Raw genomic sequence first — 7,500 nt, 5'->3', positions numbered from 1 at the left:
GCTCAGTTTGTACAAGTATGCAACATTTATAAGTGCATACAGGTCACCAGCCTTATATTACAAGGCTCACCACATATGGGCCATTCGGTCTTAGACACCGACCCGTGGTAATGCTGTGTGGAGATTAATAATAATCCGCAACGGAAAACCGGAACGAGAATAGTCGAGAAAGTATATTCTCGAGGAGCGGTAGACTGCTTTTCAACCGAAGTCATAAAAGAGCCACACGCTCGACGCTACTCCCGACCGGTCCGAGCGAACCGAAAGTGCCTTCCTATAAATACCGAACGGCCGGCCGCTAGGTCGGCGACGCATGGGCTTACGCCCAGGCGTATGCCTGTGCAAACCGCCGTGAGAGCGTACCATCCCGCCGGCACGGTAAAACTTAGACTGAAAATATCGTCGAACATATCCTTTCATTTTATAACGTTCTATACATGAAAATTAATAAATTAACATGCAGGACATAATAAATTCACATTCTCATGTAAATCATGGGTTTAATTAATATTTTAAAAAATTTTAAAACCGCCCAGAACCGATGAGATGAAAATATTAAAACGATATTTTTGCATTTTCTTACGGTAAAACATTAACAAATAAGCGACTATAGCAATATAAAACTCCATTTGTAATTTAATTAATCAAAATTAATATTTTTTTTTGATTTTTCAGCGATCCAGAACCGATGAGACGAAAACATTAAAACGATATTTTTGCATTTTCTTACGACAAAACATTAACAAATACGAGACTATAACAATATAAAACTACATATGTAATTTAATTAATCAAAATTAATAATTTTTTTCGATTTTTCAGTGATCCAGAACCGATAAGTCGAAAATTTTAACAATCATATTTTTGCATTCTGTACCGTGGATCCATCGTTAAACGCTATTAAACTAACGTCCGTGATGGTATAAATGCAGATTTTCGCTCCGTTTAGCCAAAATAACGAACTTTAGGTGCGCTCCGAAATATTTCAAAGTCCCAGCGGCGTATTGCTTCGCCTCTTAGAACCGATTAGTCGAAAATTTTAACAATCATATTTTTGCATTCTGTACCGTGGATCGATCGTTAAACGCTATTAAACTAGCGTCCGTGATGGTATAAATGCAGATTTTCGCTCCGTTTAGCCAAAATAACGAACTTTAGGTGCGCTCCGAAATATTTCAAAGTCCCAGCGGCGTATTGCTTCGCCTCTTAGAACCGATTAGTCGAAAATTTTAACAATCATATTTTTGCATTCTGTACCGTGGATCCATCGTTAAACGCTATTAAACTAACGTCCGTGATGGTATAAATGCAGATTTTCGCTCCGTTTAGCCAAAATAACGAACTTTAGGTGCGCTCCGAAATATTTCAAAGTCCCAGCGGCGTATTGCTTCGCCTCTTAGAACCGATTAGTCGAAAATTTTAACAATCATATTTTTGCAGTCTGTACCGTGGATCGATCGTTAAACGCTATTGAACTAACGTCCGTGATGGTATAAATGCAGATTTTCGCTCCGTTTAGCCAAAATAACGAACTTTAGGTGCGCTCCGAAATATTTCAAAGTCCCAGCGGCGTATTGCTTCGCCTCTTAGAACCGATTAGTCGAAAATTTTAACAATCATATTTTTGCATTCTGTACCGTGGATCCATCGTTAAACGCTATTGAACTAACGTCCGTGATGGTATAAATGCAGATTTTCGCTCCGTTTAGCCAAAATAACGAACTTTAGGTGCGCTCCGAAATATTTCAAAGTCCCAGCGGCGTATTGCTTCGCCTCTTAGAACCGATTAGTCGAAAATTTTAACAATCATATTTTTGCATTCTGTACCGTGGATCCATCGTTAAACGCTATTAAACTAACGTCCGTGATGGTATAAATGCAGATTTTCGCTCCGTTTAGCCAAAATAACGAACTTTAGGTGCGCTCCGAAATATTTCAAAGTCCCAGCGGCGTATTGCTTCGCCTCTTAGAACCGATTAGTCGAAAATTTTAACAATCATATTTTTGCATTCTGTACCGTGGATCGATCGTTAAACGCTATTGAACTAACGTCCGTGATGGTATAAATGCAGATTTTCGCTCCGTTTAGCCAAAATAACGAACTTTAGGTGCGCTCCGAAATATTTCAAAGTCCCAGCGGCGTATTGCTTCGCCTCTTAGAACCGATTAGTCGAAAATTTTAACAATCATATTTTTGCATTCTGTACCGTGGATCCATCGTTAAACGCTATTAAACTAACGTCCGTGATGGTATAAATGCAGATTTTCGCTCCGTTTAGCCAAAATAACGAACTTTAGGTGCGCTCCGAAATATTTCAAAGTCCCAGCGGCGTATTGCTTCGCCTCTTAGAACCGATTAGTCGAAAATTTTAACAATCATATTTTTGCATTCTGTACCGTGGATCGATCGTTAAACGCTATTGAACTAACGTCCGTGATGGTATAAATGCAGATTTTCGCTCCGTTTAGCCAAAATAACGAACTTTAGGTGCGCTCCGAAATATTTCAAAGTCCCAGCGGCGTATTGCTTCGCCTCTTAGAACCGATTAGTCGAAAATTTTAACAATCATATTTTTGCATTCTGTACCGTGGATCCATCGTTAAACGCTATTAAACTAACGTCCGTGATGGTATAAATGCAGATTTTCGCTCCGTTTAGCCAAAATAACGAACTTTAGGTGCGCTCCGAAATATTTCAAAGTCCCAGCGGCGTATTGCTTCGCCTCTTAGAACCGATTAGTCGAAAATTTTAACAATCATATTTTTGCAGTCTGTACCGTGGATCGATCGTTAAACGCTATTGAACTAACGTCCGTGATGGTATAAATGCAGATTTTCGCTCCGTTTAGCCAAAATAACGAACTTTAGGTGCGCTCCGAAATATTTCAAAGTCCCAGCGGCGTATTGCTTCGCCTCTTAGAACCGATTAGTCGAAAATTTTAACAATCATATTTTTGCATTCTGTACCGTGGATCCATCGTTAAACGCTATTGAACTAACGTCCGTGATGGTATAAATGCAGATTTTCGCTCCGTTTAGCCAAAATAACGAACTTTAGGTGCGCTCCGAAATATTTCAAAGTCCCAGCGGCGTATTGCTTCGCCTCTTAGAACCGATTAGTCGAAAATTTTAACAATCATATTTTTGCATTCTGTACCGTGGATCCATCGTTAAACGCTATTAAACTAACGTCCGTGATGGTATAAATGCAGATTTTCGCTCCGTTTAGCCAAAATAACGAACTTTAGGTGCGCTCCGAAATATTTCAAAGTCCCAGCGGCGTATTGCTTCGCCTCTTAGAACCGATTAGTCGAAAATTTTAACAATCATATTTTTGCATTCTGTACCGTGGATCGATCGTTAAACGCTATTGAACTAACGTCCGTGATGGTATAAATGCAGATTTTCGCTCCGTTTAGCCAAAATAACGAACTTTAGGTGCGCTCCGAAATATTTCAAAGTCCCAGCGGCGTATTGCTTCGCCTCTTAGAACCGATTAGTCGAAAATTTTAACAATCATATTTTTGCATTCTGTACCGTGGATCCATCGTTAAACGCTATTAAACTAACGTCCGTGATGGTATAAATGCAGATTTTCGCTCCGTTTAGCCAAAATAACGAACTTTAGGTGCGCTCCGAAATATTTCAAAGTCCCAGCGGCGTATTGCTTCGCCTCTTAGAACCGATTAGTCGAAAATTTTAACAATCATATTTTTGCATTCTGTACCGTGGATCGATCGTTAAACGCTATTGAACTAACGTCCGTGATGGTATAAATGCAGATTTTCGCTCCGTTTAGCCAAAATAACGAACTTTAGGTGCGCTCCGAAATATTTCAAAGTCCCAGCGGCGTATTGCTTCGCCTCTTAGAACCGATTAGTCGAAAATTTTAACAATCATATTTTTGCATTCTGTACCGTGGATCCATCGTTAAACGCTATTAAACTAACGTCCGTGATGGTATAAATGCAGATTTTCGCTCCGTTTAGCCAAAATAACGAACTTTAGGTGCGCTCCGAAATATTTCAAAGTCCCAGCGGCGTATTGCTTCGCCTCTTAGAACCGATTAGTCGAAAATTTTAACAATCATATTTTTGCATTCTGTACCGTGGATCGATCGTTAAACGCTATTGAACTAACGTCCGTGATGGTATAAATGCAGATTTTCGCTCCGTTTAGCCAAAATAACGAACTTTAGGTGCGCTCCGAAATATTTCAAAGTCCCAGCGGCGTATTGCTTCGCCTCTTAGAACCGATTAGTCGAAAATTTTAACAATCATATTTTTGCATTCTGTACCGTGGATCCATCGTTAAACGCTATTAAACTAACGTCCGTGATGGTATAAATGCAGATTTTCGCTCCGTTTAGCCAAAATAACGAACTTTAGGTGCGCTCCGAAATATTTCAAAGTCCCAGCGGCGTATTGCTTCGCCTCTTAGAACCGATTAGTCGAAAATTTTAACAATCATATTTTTGCATTCTGTACCGTGGATCGATCGTTAAACGCTATTGAACTAACGTCCGTGATGGTATAAATGCAGATTTTCGCTCCGTTTAGCCAAAATAACGAACTTTAGGTGCGCTCCGAAATATTTCAAAGTCCCAGCGGCGTATTGCTTCGCCTCTTAGAACCGATTAGTCGAAAATTTTAACAATCATATTTTTGCATTCTGTACCGTGGATCCATCGTTAAACGCTATTAAACTAACGTCCGTGATGGTATAAATGCAGATTTTCGCTCCGTTTAGCCAAAATAACGAACTTTAGGTGCGCTCCGAAATATTTCAAAGTCCCAGCGGCGTATTGCTTCGCCTCTTAGAACCGATTAGTCGAAAATTTTAACAATCATATTTTTGCAGTCTGTACCGTGGATCGATCGTTAAACGCTATTGAACTAACGTCCGTGATGGTATAAATGCAGATTTTCGCTCCGTTTAGCCAAAATAACGAACTTTAGGTGCGCTCCGAAATATTTCAAAGTCCCAGCGGCGTATTGCTTCGCCTCTTAGAACCGATTAGTCGAAAATTTTAACAATCATATTTTTGCATTCTGTACCGTGGATCGATCGTTAAACGCTATTGAACTAACGTCCGTGATGGTATAAATGCAGATTTTCGCTCCGTTTAGCCAAAATAACGAACTTTAGGTGCGCTCCGAAATATTTCAAAGTCCCAGCGGCGTATTGCTTCGCCTCTTAGAACCGATTAGTCGAAAATTTTAACAATCATATTTTTGCATTCTGTACCGTGGATCCATCGTTAAACGCTATTAAACTAACGTCCGTGATGGTATAAATGCAGATTTTCGCTCCGTTTAGCCAAAATAACGAACTTTAGGTGCGCTCCGAAATATTTCAAAGTCCCAGCGGCGTATTGCTTCGCCTCTTAGAACCGATTAGTCGAAAATTTTAACAATCATATTTTTGCATTCTGTACCGTGGATCGATCGTTAAACGCTATTGAACTAACGTCCGTGATGGTATAAATGCAGATTTTCGCTCCGTTTAGCCAAAATAACGAACTTTAGGTGCGCTCCGAAATATTTCAAAGTCCCAGCGGCGTATTGCTTCGCCTCTTAGAACCGATTAGTCGAAAATTTTAACAATCATATTTTTGCATTCTGTACCGTGGATCCATCGTTAAACGCTATTGAACTAACGTCCGTGATGGTATAAATGCAGATTTTCGCTCCGTTTAGCCAAAATAACGAACTTTAGGTGCGCTCCGAAATATTTCAAAGTCCCAGCGGCGTATTGCTTCGCCTCTTAGAACCGATTAGTCGAAAATTTTAACAATCATATTTTTGCATTCTGTACCGTGGATCCATCGTTAAACGCTATTGAACTAACGTCCGTGATGGTATAAATGCAGATTTTCGCTCCGTTTAGCCAAAATAACGAACTTTAGGTGCGCTCCGAAATATTTCAAAGTCCCAGCGGCGTATTGCTTCGCCTCTTAGAACCGATTAGTCGAAAATTTTAACAATCATATTTTTGCATTCTGTACCGTGGATCGATCGTTAAACGCTATTGAACTAACGTCCGTGATGGTATAAATGCAGATTTTCGCTCCGTTTAGCCAAAATAACGAACTTTAGGTGCGCTCCGAAATATTTCAAAGTCCCAGCGGCGTATTGCTTCGCCTCTTAGAACCGATTAGTCGAAAATTTTAACAATCATATTTTTGCATTCTGTACCGTGGATCCATCGTTAAACGCTATTGAACTAACGTCCGTGATGGTATAAATGCAGATTTTCGCTCCGTTTAGCCAAAATAACGAACTTTAGGTGCGCTCCGAAATATTTCAAAGTCCCAGCGGCGTATTGCTTCGCCTCTTAGAACCGATTAGTCGAAAATTTTAACAATCATATTTTTGCATTCTGTACCGTGGATCCATCGTTAAACGCTATTAAACTAACGTCCGTGATGGTATAAATGCAGATTTTCGCTCCGTTTAGCCAAAATAACGAACTTTAGGTGCGCTCCGAAATATTTCAAAGTCCCAGCGGCGTATTGCTTCGCCTCTTAGAACCGATTAGTCGAAAATTTTAACAATCATATTTTTGCATTCTGTACCGTGGATCGATCGTTAAACGCTATTGAACTAACGTCCGTGATGGTATAAATGCAGATTTTCGCTCCGTTTAGCCAAAATAACGAACTTTAGGTGCGCTCCGAAATATTTCAAAGTCCCAGCGGCGTATTGCTTCGCCTCTTAGAACCGATTAGTCGAAAATTTTAACAATCATATTTTTGCATTCTGTACCGTGGATCCATCGTTAAACGCTATTAAACTAACGTCCGTGATGGTATAAATGCAGATTTTCGCTCCGTTTAGCCAAAATAACGAACTTTAGGTGCGCTCCGAAATATTTCAAAGTCCCAGCGGCGTATTGCTTCGCCTCTTAGAACCGATTAGTCGAAAATTTTAACAATCATATTTTTGCATTCTGTACCGTGGATCGATCGTTAAACGCTATTGAACTAACGTCCGTGATGGTATAAATGCAGATTTTCGCTCCGTTTAGCCAAAATAACGAACTTTAGGTGCGCTCCGAAATATTTCAAAGTCCCAGCGGCGTATTGCTTCGCCTCTTAGAACCGATTAGTCGAAAATTTTAACAATCATATTTTTGCATTCTGTACCGTGGATCGATCGTTAAACGCTATTGAACTAACGTCCGTGATGGTATAAATGCAGATTTTCGCTCCGTTTAGCCAAAATAACGAACTTTAGGTGCGCTCCGAAATATTTCAAAGTCCCAGCCGCGTATTGCTTTGCCCCGAAATTTTTCAAAGTTCCAGCGGCGTGTTGCTTTCAAAGTGCCTCCCTCTAAATACCGATCGGCAGGCCGCTAGGTCGGCGACGCACGGGCTTACGCCCAGGCGTATACGGGGGCAAATCGCCGTGAGAGCGTGCGATTTTGACTTTCGCAATAAGATAGTCTCCTTTATGAAAAGGAGCGTACACGTCTCCCAAAAAAAAAAACAGTTTCATG

Source organism: Osmia lignaria, unplaced genomic scaffold, assembly GCF_051020975.1.
Source record: "Osmia lignaria lignaria isolate PbOS001 unplaced genomic scaffold, iyOsmLign1 scaffold0048, whole genome shotgun sequence".
In the NCBI taxonomy this organism is placed as follows: Eukaryota; Metazoa; Arthropoda; class Insecta; order Hymenoptera; family Megachilidae; genus Osmia; species Osmia lignaria.
This window is presented reverse-complemented; position numbering follows the sequence as displayed.